Raw genomic sequence first — 17,413 nt, forward strand, 5'->3', positions numbered from 1 at the left:
CTCCTGAGTGGGGAGAGGATCACACGATGAAGAGCAGGAGGCAGAAGAAGAAAAAGAAGGAGGTGAACAGAAGGAAGGGTGGAGGGAGATACACAAGAAGAAGAACAAGAAGGAATGATGTAAGAACAAGAAAAAGACCCAGAAAGAACTACAAGAAGATGCAGGACAGAAAGAAGAGCCAGAAGTAGAATAAGAACCAGAATAAAAGTACCAAGCAGACAGCTCATGATGAGAAACAAGGGGAAGGAGAGCGAACCTAGAAAACAATAGAGTTCTCCAGGGCACCACCCTGCTCAAGTCCTCCCATGTCCATGCCCAACACACCTCTGATGGATACCACCTCCCCTCGGCGTAGTCATCCATGAGTGGATTCATCCAGGGCAAGGGGATGAATTCGCCCACCATCCAACGCTTCCCTGAATGCCCATGTGTGAGCATGGCTGCCCTGGGGAGAAAGGCCTAAGCACAGGAGCCTTTGCCAATCCTGATGCAGAGCCTAGCAGTGTCCCTTTGGCAGATCCAACCTGCACTGAGAAGTTCTGGGCCCAAGGTGCTGTTTCCATTGCCAGGTGCTCTTTTGGTTTAGAATCCTGTACATCATCTTCTCCAGGGAAGAATCACTGAGGGAGTCTTTGGTGGCACTGTAGCTGGATAGGAGGGCTCTCAATTCTGGTGCAGGCTCGCCCTGGCGGAGACTCTCAGGGGTTGTGGGTGTTTTGTGGTCTAATCCTTGAGTGCCACCTAACAATTCTCTCCACTTTGCTCTGCAGAAATCAAGGTCCCTGACCACTCACTGATGTATCTGTCCATGAATCCACAAATAAAATATTATTTCATCGTGAGGAAATGCCGCGAGGTCAAGGGAAAGGAGGTAAACACCTACCTTATTCAAGCTGTACTTGTGCTGCCATTCCACTCCCACCTGGGGAAATGAGAAGCCTGAGCACCTGGACATATGTGCTAGAAGCCCATAGAGCCAACTGACAGGCTGGGGTGGCTTTCTGTTTCTGGATTTGCTGATGTTCCATCCCCCACAGTTCTCAGAATCAACCTGCAAGTGCTCCAGGCCGCTTTCCCACAAGGAGGTGGGAGACACCTGCTTAATTTGTGTCCACTTAGAAACACAAAGTCCAAAGATGGCCAAGAGTGTCCTGGTAAGCCTGGGAGCAGGGGTGTCCCCTGGTGCTTACACCTGGGCAGGAAACAAATACTAATCCAATACCATGGACTACTCATGCCCTCTTGAATTGGACCTTCTGGTTGGTCAGGAAGGATAGATAGGAATAAAGGAGGCAGAGGTCAGTGTGAAGGGCTGGAGCTGAGATGAGGGAGAGCAGCAGCTTGTCCACCACCATGACTGAGGGAGTCTGTGTGTCAGGTGGTAGCATGCAGTCCAGAAGGGCAGAGGCAGGTATGGGTGACAGATGAGAACAGGACAGGACCTAGGTGGCAGATTCCCCTGTATGGGATGCTGGCGTCCATGGAGGAGGACAGCAGTGTGAGGTTCTGCATGTTTTTTCAACAAGGAGCTGAGAGGATCTCTCTGCAGAATCGATAAGGATGTGGAGTAAACACATGAAATGTCTAGGTAACCTGCAGGACAGGAGTCCTTTCCAATGACCACCCTTGCCAGATGAGGTGCTCTCCTACACCCCAGCCAGCACTGAGCCTCTGGAGGCCAGGAGCTCTCGTGGCTATCTTTCATCACTCCTGTGTGTGGTCATGTTCCTGGGTCTGTTTTGGGCCCTGGAATCCAGACCAAAGCCTCTAGGTTTTGTGCCTGGGTCACCCCAAATGCCGCCTATATCCTCAGGCAGACCTGGGATCTTGGAGGCCACTGTCTCATTCCTCCCATCTTGTGGGATGAGATTGCATCTGTATACAGGTTGTGGGGTCCTTTCACCTCGAGAGGAGTGCAGCTCCACAAAGAGCAATGGCAGGTCCAGGAAGTCCTATGTACAAGGTTTGGGCTAGTAGCCTATGGGAAGAGCCCACGCGATGAGCAGGAGGTCAGCCTCAGGTAGTAGGGTCATGGATGTTGCCCTTGTATTTAGAGTGGAGGTGCCTCCAGAATGCCCCTGCCCACTGTCCTTGAGTAGTCACTTCAAGGCCCATTTCCTGAAGGCCTGTCTCCCATGCTGCTCCAGGTGACCTGCCACGATTGGGCTCCTGTCGTCATCCGCAGGGCCCTCGAGCTACACTTGCTTACTCAGGAGAAACCGGAGGACTATGAGCTGGGCCAAATCATCTCTCACCGTCAGAGTATGTGGGACAGTCAGATGGTCAGGATGTGGACTCAGGTCAACTCATAGCACCAAAGAGTAGTCTCTGACCCTTGTACACTCAAAAGTATGTGTGGGCTCCCGTGCAAAAAGAATACTGAATTAAAGCTGGTGTAAAGTCTCTAGGTGTGACTCTTATGTGGCTCCCCACCTGGTGCCCTCTCCTGGTCATGAACAGGCATCCAATGCTGGCATCAGGAGTGGCAAGGAGGAAAGCCTCCTTCCAGAGGAAGTACGGCCCCATGGCTCTTGGATAGGAGTGGTTTAGAGGAACATGGAATGCATGGGCTAAAGATGGAACTGGCATTTTGTGGATTGAAGCAGCAATATTGAAAGCCTTGTGTGTGACCAGAAAACCACTGCCTGGGCAGAGCATGGCCAGGATTCTAGCAAGCAGTACCAGGATGAAATTGGGAAGAAAACACAGCCTGGGAGACAGCCTGAATCATCTGTCTTTGCATAAATTCCATAGTCTTCTGTACCTGAGTCCACTAGCCAAGGAGTGATCACAATAGCCAGGTTATGATCCCTAACTAAAGTCAGATGAGGGCTTCCTGAGCACGTAGCCACAAAGTTCATCTGATAATAATGCCAGCGCTTTTTCGTTGGTTGGTTGGTTGTTTTTTATGAGCCAAACACCTCAGCAGCCATGATCCCAGCCTATGTACGCTGAAGACCACCATCCCTATGAGTTCTAGGATCACTTGTCTCCTATCTTAACCTTCTGTTAGGTTAGTAGAGTCTATGGAAGAGGAAGTCTGTCTGGGGCCTTAGTAGCCTAAGAAATTCATAGCAGAGATCTTCACATCCAACCCAGAAGGGATGGAGAACAGGCTCTAGGTTAGAGGAGGGCGACAGGAAACACGTGTTCAGAGGAAGGAGAAGTGGGCTGTTGTATTCCCCCACTCGGGGTCATGGCACCACTGGACCATACACCATGTTGGAGGGAAGTATTCCCTTTGCTGGTCTTTGGAATCATTGTTCTCAGGAGGGCAGCATTTGGAATGTGGCCTCCATTCTCCGAGGCTGGTCCACATGGAGGTGGGCTCCACCAATGCAGAAGCATGGCTCTAATGTGATATCCGTGCTGGTCAGCCTGTCCTCACTGTGGCCATACTTGAGGAAAATAACTCAGAGGAGGAATCCTAGGCCTTTTCTCCGGGTTTCATAGCTTTCTCTTTGGTTGTGCACTGAGGCTGTCCATAAAGCTCTAGTGTGTGGCAGTGGAGAGCTCCTCAGCTCTTGCCAAACAGGCATAGACTGGGAGAGAGAGAATGGGGCTGGGAGAGAGGGAGAGAGAGAAAGATGGAGAGGAGAAGGAGGACCTCTACTTGGAGAATGAGGATTCAGTGGAGCCTACAGGAACAAGGTACCGTTGCCAAGGATGCAATTCTCTTCAGGTCTTCCTCCAACCATACCCAACCTTTCTTCCAGTCCCTCCCACCCCCCAGTAGTGTATTCATCTTGAATGAGAATTTCATGTTGACACCAGAGCACTCACCATCCAATGCTTCCCTCCAAACCCTCCTATGAAGATGGCTCATGTGGGATCTGAATCTTCGGCACAGGAGCCTTTTGTGGGAGATTTCAGATGCAAACCCTAGTGGTGTGCTTTGGAAGATGCAAGAGGACCTGGGATGTTCTGGAATCCAAAGCCTTTGGAAGGAACAGACATTAGGTCTGTGGAAGTGCTCTGCCTAGTTCTTCCTCAGGGAGGACTGTGGAGGCTGTCTTTGTTGGTATTGGTGCTGAATTGGAGAGCTCTCAGGTGTGTGGCTCAGGTCTTTTCTGGCCAAGCCTCTTATATTTTGGGGTGTCCCATGTTGTACCTCTTGCATGCCAACTTCTTCCCATATACTCCTTTCCTCCCAGAGCTGAAGATTCCTCACCATTGCAATGTTTTTTATGCTATGAACCCTCACATTGAATACGACTTTGTGCTGAGGAAGAGGACCATCTCAAAGAAGAAGGATGAGTGGATCCAGCCCAAACCTACCCCTTGTGATGCAAAAGAGGCTCAAGCTCTCCATAGGATCCTTCTAAGAACATTCTTTTGCTGTTTGGTTGGGCAGTGCTGAAGCATCCTATGATCATTTACATTTATTAATATTTGCTTCAAAATTTTGAAGTTGCCAATCTATAGTGTGGCATTAGATATTTGTTATATATTCCCTTTAGTAACATATTCATTACTATATCATATATTTGTTATTTAAACTAAGTACTTTTTAAAATATAAATTTTTTGTTATCTGATCTACTTTGATGATTTGAGTGTCTTAATTGTAGCAGTTGATTCCTAGAAGAAACATATAAGCCCAAAGGAAGGAATGTTTCATTTGATCACAAAGAAATTTTGTTTTTAGGAGTTTTTAAGATAGTATTATCTGAGTTAATTTTCCAATGGGAGCAATGAAATATCAGATATCATGACACAAACACAAACAAAGACACACAAACATACACTAGAGCACACACACACTCGTTGAAGGATGGAGAGTCTGAGTTGGTCTATGGTGAAATACTTTGGAGAAGTCTTTCAGATTTCTCCAATTTTGGAGTATTTTCAATTTCATAAGGTATCTTGTAGATGAAACCTAAGTCTAAAGAGACATGCCTGTGTGCTTCACATGCAACTTTATACATTATCTGAAGGTAATTTCATGCAATATTTTTAGTGAAGCTGATTTTGACTGTGAACCATCATCCCCAGAGGTCCGGTGTGGAATTTTCTACTTGTAGCATCACAATGGGGTTCCACTGTTTTGATTTTGGAATATTTCCAATTTTAATTGTTCAGATTTTAATGATATATAATATACATATATATATATATAATTTAAAGATAATGAATTTTATACATCTAGGAATCTGTAGGCCATAGAAAATGAATGGATGCCAACTGCTGCCTAGACTGGTCTGCAGGATCCTGTAGCGTTTGAGCATGTGTGAGGGCTGCATAGGGCTTGCAAAAAATCCTGCATCAAACTGAGTTCCTAGAAATCTCCACCACAGCATAAGGGCCAATGAGAAGTACACTTCCACTCAGAAGCTGGGAAGCTACCTTATGAAGGTGATCATAGGTGCTGGGCCCTCTTGCTAGGACACTTTTTCTGTTGGGCCAAAACTGTGCTCTGAATGTGTTTGCTGAGAAGGGTTTGACATTTCAGAACTGAAGTAGTTTGTGAAAGCTGCTTCCGCTTGCAAGAACAAAGTGTATTCTCAGTGAGTACTCTGGGACTGTCCCTGGTTGAATTAGAGTTGTCAGAAACACTTGTAATGATTGGCATTCACGGTTTCACATTGAAGCATCTGTGCCATCTGTAAACCACAGTTTGTTGCCTGTGGGGCCAGCATTTCAATGAGTTTTCTGAAAAAGTATGACTTATGGATTTCAATGGAACTTTAGAGAATTGATCTTCTGAGCATTCCCCTTGCCTCCCCATATTTGGTGATGTAAGGTACAAGGGCTCTTTTGGTAGCACACATTGGGATGGAATGTGCTTACTGAAAACAGCTAGGTAATGGAGAATTGAAACCACTTCTGCAAAGCAGTTTCAACTTGCAGGACTAACTTAGTTGTAAGTGAGCACATGGTGTTTTTTTCTGGTTGAACTAGAATGAAGCAGAACCGGTTCTTAGAGGTGACAAGCACGCTTTCACATTGAAGCATCTGTGCCAAAAACAAACAAAAAACAGTTAATTCATGTGGGTACCTGCACTTCAAATGTATGTTGTAAGCAAGTTTGACAAATGGATATCAATAACACTTTGGAGAATTGATCTTTTCGGCTGGTCCTCTTTCTTCCTGCAAGTTGGTGATGCTAGATTCAAGAGATCTCTTTCTGGCGCACTTTGTGTTTCATGCCTGAACTGTGCTCTGAATGTGCTTGATGAGAACAGCTTAGAAGTGCAGAAGTGAAGCTGTTTGTGGAAGCAGCTTCAAGTAGCACAAAGTAACTTGTTCTCAGTGAGCACATGGGAATTTTTCCCTGGCTGAAGCAGTGAAAATGAGAACTGGTTCTCAGAGCTGGTAGGCATGTTTGCATTTGGAAATGTCTTTGCCATCAGTCATCTAGAGTTCCTTGCATGCAGAAACCTGCATTTCATGTGAGTTTTCAGAAAGGTCCAATGAATGGGTTTCCAAGAAATTTTGTTGAATTGATCTTACCTTCTCAAAATTGGTGATCCTAGGTGCAAGGAATCTCTTGTAAGCCAACATTGTATTTTGGGCCTGACCTCTGCTCTGAATGAGCTTGCTGAGAATATTTTGGGAGTGCATAATAAAGTAGTCTCTCAGCAGCTTCAACATTCAGGAACTTACCTTGTTCTCAGTGAGCACATTGGGGTTTGTCACTGCTTAAAGTAGCATGAAGAACAACTGCTTCTCAGAGGTGGCAGTTTCCCTTTGAAGCATCGGTACAATTGGTCAATGCGAGTTCAATGCAGGCAGGCACTTGCATTTCAAGTGAATTTTGTGACAAAAGATTGAGCAATGGATTTCAATCCACCTTGGGGAACTGATCTTTCCAGAAGGCTCACATTTTTTTCTCAAAGTTGTTAAACCCTAGGTATAGAGCTCTCTTGCTAGCACCCTTTGTATATGGGCTGAAACTGTGCTCTGAATGTAATTCCTGAAAATATTTTGGAAGTACAGCACTGAATAATTTTGCAAGCAGTTTTAATATTAGGAAATAACTTTCTTCTCAGTGTGCACATTAAGCTTTGTACCTGGCTGAACTAGCATTAAATCAAAATGCTTCTGGGAGCTCTGGGCACTGTTTCAATTTGAAACAACTGTGCCATTGTTAAATTTTTTGCTGTCAGGCACCTGCAGTTTCAAGGAATTGTCAGAAAAGATTGAGTAAGGGAATATAAGGATACTTTGTGCAATTCATCTTCTCAGCAAGACCACTTTCCTAATCAATGTTGGTGATGCTAGACAAGAGTGGACTTTTGCAATGATACTTTGTAATGTTTTTCAGGAAATGTGTTCTGAATGTGCATCCTGAGATGCATTTGTAGAGGGCAAACAGAAAAAGTTTGTGCAAAAAGCATCAAAGTAGCTTTGTTCTCAGTGAACACATGGGGGGTTTCCCTGGTTGAACTTGCAAGAAGCAGAACCTCTTGTGGGAGCTGATGGCACAGTTTCACTACGCACTCAGTAAAGCACAGGTCATTGCAGACGGGCTCATGCAAATTTCAAGATAGTTTTCAGAATCCATTTGAGGAATGGATTCCAAAGAATCTTTAAGGAATTGATCCACCCAGCAGTCCCATCGCTTCCTTTCTGAGCAAGTGCTCGGAGGTACAAGGGCTCTCCCGCTAGCACACTTCAGATATTGAGCCTGAACTGTTCTCTGAATGTGCTCAATGAGAAGAGTATGAAGTGCAGAAGAGAAACAGGGTGTGCAAACAGCTTCAATTGCAGGATGTATAAGTGTTCCTAGAGAGCACATTGGGATTTGGGCCTGGTTGTACTAATCGGAATTGGAACCCCTTCTGAGAGCCAGCAGTCACTGGCTTAGAAGTTTCTGTGTCTTGTATAAAGCAGAGTTTGTTTCTCCTGGGCACCTTCATTTCCAGTGAGTTTTCAGAAAAATTTGAGAAGAGGATTTCAATGAAACTGGGCAACTGATCTTGTCAACCGTCCAACTTTCCATGTGAATATTGGTGATGTTAGGTCCAAGGGCTCTCTGGGTAGCACAATTTGCACTTTGGGTGTAAAGTGTTGACTGAACGTGCTGGCTGAGAAAAGCTTGGAAGTGCAGAATGGAAGCATTTTGTGCAGGCAGCTTCCAATTGAAGGAACGGTCTTGTTCTCTGTAAGTACATTGGGTTTTGTTTCTGGTTGAAGCTTCATGAAGCAGTACTGCTTCTCAGAACCAGCACTCTCTGTTTCTCTTTAGCCTCTGTTACATTGGAAATGCAGGTTCCCTGCATGAAGGCTCCTGCGTTTCCAGTTAAGTTTTCTGAATGAGTGGGAACCATTGATTTCAGTGAAACATTTGCAAATGGATTTTCTTCAAAGGGCAGCTTTCCTTTTTAAAGTTGGTGATTGGAGCTACAAGGGTTCTCTTATAGGTACACTTTTCCTATTGGGCCAGAAGTGGGTTCTGAATGTGCTTGCTCAGGAGAGCTTAGAAGTTCAGAAGTGAAGCAGTTCCTGCAAGCAGCTTCCACTTGCAGGGACAAAGTGTGTTCTCAATTAGCAATTTGTGGCTGTCCCTGGATGAACTAGAATGTGGCAGAATGACATGTAATAACTGGCAGACACAGTTTCACTTTGAAGCCTCTGTGCCATCTGTAAACCTGTTTGTTGCATGTGGGTCCCTGCATTTCAAGAGAATGTTCTGACTTTCTTACCTGCCACCTGATAGGTGCCTGCTGTTTCCTCCTTGGCAGATAGCTGTACTTTGCTGCAATCTCACAACTGGTACCCCAGCTCTAAGCTTCATGTTGTGCTGCTGGGGACAGTTGTCTCTCTTGCCTCTCTGAGTCTCCTCTACCTCTTTCCTGATAGCTCCTGGGACATCTCTTGGCCTCTGACCCCTGAAGATACCCCCAGTATTCTTCACCACAGGCAAAGACCTCCCTCTCTGGGTGGCAGACATGGTTGTTTGTGCATCTGGTTTGAAGTGGAAGTTGGCTTTGCCTTGTTTGTTTTGATTTCTCTCTCTCTCTCTCTCTCTCTCTCTCTCTCTCTCTCTCTCTCTCTCTCTGCTTTTCTTTCAGATTTTGTTTTGTTTTTGCTGTGTGTGTATGTGTACGTGTGTGTGTGTGTGTGTGTGTGTGTGTGTGTTGAGATACTTGATTTTTTTATTAAACATCCAAGACTGGGTTCAGATGGAAGAGATGGGGGTGAGGGTGCACACCTGTCACCTGCATCTGCAGGTAAAAAGAAGAGGGAAAAACCCCAATCCTGGGATGGAAGTAGGTTTCTTTTTGTTTTTCTTCTTCCTTCTTTTTCTCTTTCCCTCCTCCTCCTGTATCCCTTCCTTCTCCTCCTCCTGGATCTCCATGGCACACTCCTGCAGGGGGAGAGATCACTCAGGGCAGGACTGTGGCTGCTGTCTGATTACTGTCTGTGAGTAATATGCGAGAGACAGGAGCTGGCTTTGGAAAGACAGAAAATCTGGAATTCACACAGGCACACAGAGACACATGCATTCTTGCTTTCTCTATCACACACTCTCACACCTCCCACATATGTGTGCATGCACACACACACACACACACACAAACACACACACTCCTACTCTCTCTCAAACACACAACACAGGATGAGTTGATGCCAGCAAACATCAATCCAGTTGAAGAAATTGAATATTAACACCCTCCTCCTCCTCCTCCTCCTCCTCCTCTTCCTCCTCCTCCTCTTCCTCCTCCTCCTCCTCTTCCTCCTCATCCTCCTCTTCCTCTTTTTCCTCCTCTTCCTCCTCTTCCTCCTCCTCCTCCTCTTCCTCCTCCTCCTCCTCCTCTTCCTCCTCCTCCTCCTCTTCCTCCTCCTCCTCCTCTTCCTCCTCCTCCTCCTCTTCCTCCTCTTCCTCCTCTTCCTCCTCCTCCTCTTTTCCTTGCAACTTGATGAAAGGTAGGAATTTACTCTCCAGCTGCAGAGCACCAGGCAGAGTGAATCTATTAAAGGGAGAGCGTCCTGCTAAGGAGAGGGGCTGGAAGCAGGAGACCCTGGCCTACCAAGGCATTGATGTAGCAGTGCAGTCATTGCTAAGGAGAGGGCTTGCTCAACCGGCATGGGCTGGGAGGGGGAGGGGGAGTGAAGTGGGGGGTAATGGAAGATTGGAGATTGGTTGGGGATGGGTGCTGGTGGGGGCAGGTGATGGAATGGAAAGGGAATAGGCTATTGACTAAGCTTGGAAGCTGGGGAGGAAAGAGAGAGACGGGGGGAGGAAGGAAGGAAGGAAGGAAGGAAGGAAGGAAGGAAGGAAGGAAGGAAGGAAGGAAGAAAGGAAGGAAGGAAAAGCAAGCAAGCCAGAGGGCCCGACTAGCTGGGACCAGTGACAGTAGTAGGGGCAGGGAGTGGAGTAGAGGACTTTATCCACGGATGACCTCCATTCTCTAAACCTTAACCTGATGCCCTAAAAGAGTCTTCCAACCTCCTTACGTTTAATGACTGACCCTCTCACCATCTTGGTCATCGCTGGATGGTCATTAACAACACAACAAAAAACCTCCCTTCTGCCTCTTGATGGACAAATCACATCATGTCTATTTCTTCTTTTGAATAGTGTTTATTGAGCATATACTATGTACCTACTGTGGACACTCAGGAGCCATAGAGAAAGACCCATCCATACTTTATATTATACAGAAGGGAGCAGAGAATTAGTTCCCTGAAATCTTTGCTTACAAGGCACTGTCTCACAGAGGTCAACCTTGTAATTTTTCTCTCTCCCTCTCCTCTCTCTCTCATACACACATACACAATCCAACACACTCTCTCTCACACACATTCCTCTCTCCATTTCTCCTTTTCTGTTTTTGCCCACTTATCAGACTGGCACATGTTATGTACAGTTTTCCCTTTGGCTATTTGTCTGAGGTCCTCTCTAGCATATAAGCTTTTGGGAGGAAGACAGATTTTGGCCTTTTTTTTGAGTATATGTTTATCACTTTATTTTTTTGTTTTTTTATTGGTTGTTCAAAACATTACATAGTTCTTGACATATCATATTTCATACATTTGATTCAAGTGGGTTATGAACTCCCATTTTTACCCCAAATACAGATTGCAGAATCACATTGGTTACACATCCACGTTTTTACATAATGCCATACTAGTGACTGTTGTATTCTGCTATCTTTCCTATCCTCCACTATTCCCCCTCCCCTCCCCTCCCATCTTCTCTCTCTACCCCATCTACTGTAATTCATTTCTCTCCCTTGATTTTTTTCCTTTTCCCCTCACATCCACTTATATGTAATTTTGTATAACAATGAGGGTCTCCTTCCATTTCCATGCAATTTCCCTTCTCTTTCCCTTTCCCTCCCACCTCTCATCCCTGTTTAATATTAATGTTCTTCTCATGCTCTTCCTCCCTGCTCTGTTTTTAGTTGCTCTCCTTATATCAAAGAAGACATTTGGCATTTGTTTTTTAGGGATTGGCTAGCTTCACTTAGCATAATCTGCTCTAATGCCATCCATTTCCTAGCAAATTCCATGATTTTGTCGTTTTTTTTAGTGCTGAGTAATACTCCATTGTGTATAAATGCCACATTTTTTTAATCCATTCATCTATTGAAGGGCATCTAACTTGGTTCCACAGTCTAGCTATTGTGAATTGTGCTGCTATGAACATCTATGTGGCAGTATCCCTGTAGTACACTCTTTTAAGGTCTTCAGGGCATAGTCTGAGAAGGGCATTAGCTGGGTCAAATGGTGGTTCCATTCCCAGCTTTCCCAGGAATCTCCATTCTCCTTTCCAAATTGGCCGCACCAATTTGCAGTCCCACCAGCAATGTACAAGTGTACCCTTTTCCCCACATCCTCGCCAGCACTTGTTGTTGTTTGACTTCATAATGGCTGCCAATCTTACTGGAGTGAGATGGTATCTTAGGGTGGTTTTGATTTGCATTTCTCTGACTGCTAGCGATGGTGAGCATTTTTTCATGTACTTGTTGAATGATTGTATGTCCTCCTCTGAGAAGTGTCTATTCAGGTCCTTGGCCCATTTGTTGATTGGGTTATTTGTTTTCTTATTGTCTAATTTTTTGAGTTCTTTGTATACTCTGGATATTAGGGCTCTATCTGAAGTGTGAGGAATAAAGATTTGTTCCCAGGATGTAGGCTCCCTATTTACCTCTCTTATTGTTTCTCTTGCTGAGAAAAAAAACTTTTCAGTTTGAGTAAGTCCCATTTGTTGATTCTTGTTATTAATTCTTGTGCTACAGGTGTCCTATTAAGGAATTTGGAGTCTGACCCCACAATATGTAGATCAGAGCCAACTTTTTCTTCTATCAGACTCGAGTCTCTGATTTGATATCAAGCTCCTTGATCCATTTTGAGTTAACTTTTGTGCATGGTGAGAGAAAGGGATTCAGTTTCATTTTGTTGCATATGGATTTCCAGTTTTCCCAACACCAGTTGTTGAAGATGCTATCCTTCCTCCATTGCATGCTTTTAGCCCCTTTATCAAATATAAGATAGTTGTAATTTTGTGGATTGGTTTCTGTGTCCTCTATTCTGTACCATTGGTCCACCCACCTGTTTTGGTACCAGTACCATGCTGTTTTTGTTACTATTGCTCTGTAGTACAGTTTGAAATCTGGTATCGCTATACCACCTGATTCACACTTCCGGCTTAGAATTGCTTTTGCTATTCTGGGTCTTTTATTTTTCCATATGAATTTCTTGATTGCTTTATCTATTTCTACAAGAAATGCTGTTGGGATTTTGATTGGCATTGCATTGAACCTATAGAGAACATTTGGTAATATCGTCATTTTGATGATGTTAGTTCTGCCTATCCATGAACAGGGTATATTTTTCCATCTTCTAAGATCTTCTTCTATTTCTCTCTTTAGGATTCTGTAGTTTTCATTGTATAAATCTTTCACCTCTTTTGTTAGGTTGATTCCCAAGTATTTTATTTTTTTTGAAGATATTGTGAATAGGGTGGTTTTTCTCATTTCCAGTTCAGAAGATTTGTCACTGATATACAGGAATGCCTTTGACTTATGCGTGTTGATTTTATGTCCTGCCACTTTGCTGAATTCATTTATTAGCTCTAGTAGTTTCTTTGTAGACCCTTTTGTGTCTTTTAGGTATAGGATCATATCATCCACAAATAGTGATAATTTAAGTTCTTCTTTTCCTATCTTAATGCCTTTAATTTCTTCCGTCTGTCTAATTGCTCTGGCCAGTATTTCAAGAACTATATTGATTAGAAGTGGTGATAGAGGGCATCCCTGTGTTGTTCCAGATTTTAGAGGGAATGCCTTCAGTTTTTCTCCATTTAGAATGATGCTAGCCTGAGGCTTAGCATGGATAGCTTTTACAATGTTGAGGTAAGTTCCTGTTATCCCTAGTTTTTCTAGTGTTTTTAACATAAATGGATGCTGTACTTTGTGGAATGCTTTTTCTGTTTCTATCGAGATGATCATATGGTTCTTATCTTTAAGTTTATTGATGTGGTGAATAATGTTTATTGATTTCCATATTTTGAACCATCCTTGCATCCTAGGGATGCATCTACTTGATTATGGTGCACGATCTTTTTGATATGTTTTAGTATTCGATTTGCCAGAATTTTATTGAGGATTTTGCATCTAAATTCATTAGGGATATTGGTCTGTAGTTTTCTTTCTTTGAGGTGTCTTTATCTGGTTTGGGAATCAGGGTGATATTGGCCTCATAGAATGAATTTGGAAGTTCTCCCTCTTTTTCTATCTCCTGAAAAAGATTGTAGAGTATTGGTATTAGTTCTTCTTTGAAGATCTTATAAAACTCTGCTGTATACCCATCCGGTCCTGGGCTTTTCTTGGTTGGTAGTCTTTTGATGGCTTCTTCTATTTCCTCACTTGATATTGGTCTGTTTAGGTTGTTTATATCATCCTGACTCAATCTGGGTAGTTCATATGTCTTAAGGAATTTATCGATGCCTTCACTATCTTCTATTTTATTAGAGTATAGGGTTTCAAAATGATTTCTAATTATCTTCTGTATTTCTGAATTGTCTGTTGTGATGTTGCCTTTTTCATCCCATAAGCTAGTAATTTGGGTTCTCTCTCTTCTTCTCTTTGTTAGCGTGGCTAGTGGTCTATCAATCTTATTTATTTTTTCAAAGAACCAACTTTTAGTTTTGTCAATTTTTTGGATTGTTTCTTTTGTTTCGAATTCATTGATTTCTGCTCTAATTTTAATTATTTCTTGCCTTCTACTGTATTTGCTGCTGATTTGTTCTTCTTTTTCTAAGGCTTCGAGGTGTAGTGTGAGGTCATTTATTTGTTGGCTTTTCCTTCTTTTAAGGAATGAACTCCATGAAATGAATTTTCCTCTTAGTACTGCTTTCATAGTGTCCCAGAGATTTCGATATGTTGTGTCTGAGTTTTCATTTACCTCTAAGAATTTTTTAATTTCCTCTTTGATGTCTTCTGTAACCCTTTGTTCATTCAGTAGCATATTGTTTAATCTCCATGTGATGTAGGATTTTTTCTTTCTCATTTTATTATTGATTTCCAATTTCATTCCATTATGATCAGATAAAATGCATGATAGTATCTCTATTCCTTTGTAATTGCCAAGATTTGCCCTGTGACATAATATATGGTCTATTTTTCAGAAGGATCCATGTGCTGCTGAGAAGAAAGTGTATCCGCTTGATGTTGGGTGGTATATTCTGTATATATCAATTAAGTCTAAATTATTAATTGTATTATTGAGCTCTATGATTTCTTTATTCAACTTTTGTTTGGAAGATCTGTCCAGTGGTGAGAGAGGTGTTTTAAAATCTCCCATGATTATTGTGTTGTGGTCTATTAGACTCTTGAACTTGAGAAGAGTTTGTTTGGTGAACGTAGCTGCACCATTGTTTGGGGCATATATATTAATGATCGTCAAGTCTTGTTGGTGTATGGTTCCCTTGAGCAGTATGTAGTGTCCTTGTTTATCTCTTTTGATTAACTTTGGGATGAAGTCTATTTTATTTGATACAAGTATGGACACCCCTGCTTGCTTCTGGGGTCCGTATGAATGATATGATTTTTCCCAACCTTTCACCTTTAGTCTGTGTATGTCTTTTCCTATCAGATGAGTCTCCTGTAGGCAGCATATTATTGGGTCTTTTTTTAAAATCCATTCTACTAGCCTATGTCTTTTGATTGGTGCATTTAAGCCATTAACATTTAGGGTTACTATTGAGATATGGTTTGTATTTCCAGCCATATTTGATTATGTATGTTACTTAACATGATTTGTTTTTCCTCTACGATTAGTTTTTCCTTTACTGTACTACCTCTCGCTGTTGGTTTTCATTGTTATTTTTCATTTCCTCTTCCTGTATTGTTTTGCCAAGGATGTTTTGAAAAGCTGGTTTTCTAGCTGCAAATTCTTTTAACTTTTGTTTATCGTGGAAGATTTTTATTTCATCTTCAATCCTGAAGCCTAGTTTCGCTGGATATATGATTCTTGGTTGGAACCCTTTTTCTTTCAGCGTTTGAAATATGTTGTTCCAGGATCTTCTAGCTTTCAGGGTCTGTGTTGAAAGATCAGCAGTTATCCTGATTGGTTTACCCCTAAATGTAATCTTCTTCCTCTCTCTTATGGCTTTTAAGATTCTCTCCTTATTCTGTATGTTGGGCATCTCCATTACTATGTGTCTTGGTGTGGATCTCTTATGATTTTGTACATTCGGTGTCCTATAGGCTTCTAGTATTTGGATTTCTTTTTCATTCTTTAATTCTGGGAAGTTTTCTAGTATTATTTCATTGAATAGATTGCTCATTCCCTTGGTTTGGAGATATATACCCTCTTGTATCCCAATAACTCTTAGGTTTGGTTTCTTTATGTTATCCCATAATTCTTGGATGTTCTCCTCATGATTTCTTAACATTCTCGCTGAGCTGTCTATGTTCTTTTCAAGTTGAAAAACTTTGTCTTCATTGTCTGAAGTTCTATCTTCTAAGTGTTCTACTCTGCTGGTAATACTCTCATTTGAGTTTTTAATTTGGTTATTGTTTCCTGCATTTCCAGGATTTGTTTGTTTTTTTATATCCTCTATCTCCCTATAGAGTTGATCTTTTGCTTCTTGGATTTGTTTATGTAATTCATTGTCAAAGTGATCTTTCATTGTCTGAATTTGCTGAATAATGTCTTCCTTGAGACTCCAGATCATCTGAAGCATGTATATCCTGAACTCTTTGTCTGACATTCCATCAGCTGCAGATATTACCTCATCTAATATTGAATTGACCTGTATTGTTTGTGGTCCTTTCTTTCCTTGTCTTTTCATACTGCTCATGATTCTTTCTAGCTTTGTGAAACTGTTGTGTTAATGTTTTTCCCCTTATATATTTGTATTGTTCTTGTATAGCTCCCAAATCCCTCTTTTTTGGAGAAAGACAATGTTAACAATTCCCAATATCAACAGTACATCATCTAAGCACAAGTTTTCATTATTAATACATTTATAGTTAGATTCTAAGTCTATAGATATTGGTTTTAATTATTACTTAAGAATCTATTCATTAGTTTCATAAAAGGCATACCATATCTCGTGGCATATAGAAAACTTAATTTCAGATGAAGGATGTTATACTTACAGGGAAAGGAGTGAGGGTATGAGGTTAAACTAACTTAGCACCTTTGGAGAACTCTAACCAATAGACTGGTAGTTTATGGAAGAATGTATAGACTCAACCTCCTATCTGTATTTAGATAGTTACCCTATGTATAGATAGCAAAATTTAGGAGATTGAAAGTGAGATAGAGAGAATATGAATGAAAAAAAAGGAAAAAAGAACAAGGAAGAAAAGAGAAGGAAAAGGAAAGTAAGATAGAAATAAAGAAAAAAAATGGGGGGGAGGTGGGGTATATGCAATTCCTCTATATTATATTACTTTGGTAATTCAGTTGTTCATGCACAGTTCTTGGTTTCACATATGTTGAAGTTGTGGAAGAGAGAGAAGAAAAGAGAGAAAGAAAGAGAAAAAAAAGTATCTCAGAACACTGTTTTCCTTGCTTCCAGTAGTTGGCGTTGTCTATTCCTAGCTTGAGCCTCTGTATTCAGGGTGGTGGATATAGCCAGTGTGAAAGGACATGAGCTTCCACCTGTATCTTCCCTACTCTAGTCTCTGAGGTAGAAACCATGTGCCTGTACAGTTGTTGTTTTGTGTTGATAGCTACAACCCCCAAAAGCTTGTGGGAAATATTTTGAGTTATCGCAGCTAAGGGTGAGGGAGTTGGAAACCGGGCACCTGGATCAGCTGCAGAACCGTGCTGGTAGCCACACCCCCTTTGATGGATTTTAAGGGTTGATGGGCTTCCTCCAGACTAGCACACGGGGTGGGGTCGGGCTTCCTCCTCCGGTCTCGATTTTGGCCTCTCTTGTTCTATAGTTTATTTCCCCAACCATGACAAAGCCCAAGGTGTTTTGTTAGGGAATGCCCCCACCAATA

General features: G+C 42.4%; 1 long non-coding RNA gene across 6 annotated transcripts in view; it reads left to right on the plus strand.

The window, feature by feature from the left end:
- LOC144369252 (uncharacterized) overlaps window positions 1-4,541 on the plus strand; it is a 39,985-nt gene extending 35,444 nt beyond the window's left edge. For 4 of the 6 annotated variants that reach the window (XR_013428714.1, XR_013428715.1, XR_013428716.1 and 1 more), the window contains 2 exons: window positions 771-871; window positions 2,148-4,541. This is a non-coding gene — a long non-coding RNA (uncharacterized LOC144369252). The remainder of the gene's footprint in view (window positions 1-770; window positions 872-2,147) is intronic. The other 2 variants (XR_013428718.1, XR_013428719.1) reach the window with 2 other exon arrangements.
- The last annotated feature ends 12,872 nt before the right edge of the window (window positions 4,542-17,413 follow it).

Source organism: Ictidomys tridecemlineatus, chromosome 12 (genome assembly GCF_052094955.1).
Source record: "Ictidomys tridecemlineatus isolate mIctTri1 chromosome 12, mIctTri1.hap1, whole genome shotgun sequence".
Classification (NCBI taxonomy): Eukaryota; Metazoa; Chordata; class Mammalia; order Rodentia; family Sciuridae; genus Ictidomys; species Ictidomys tridecemlineatus.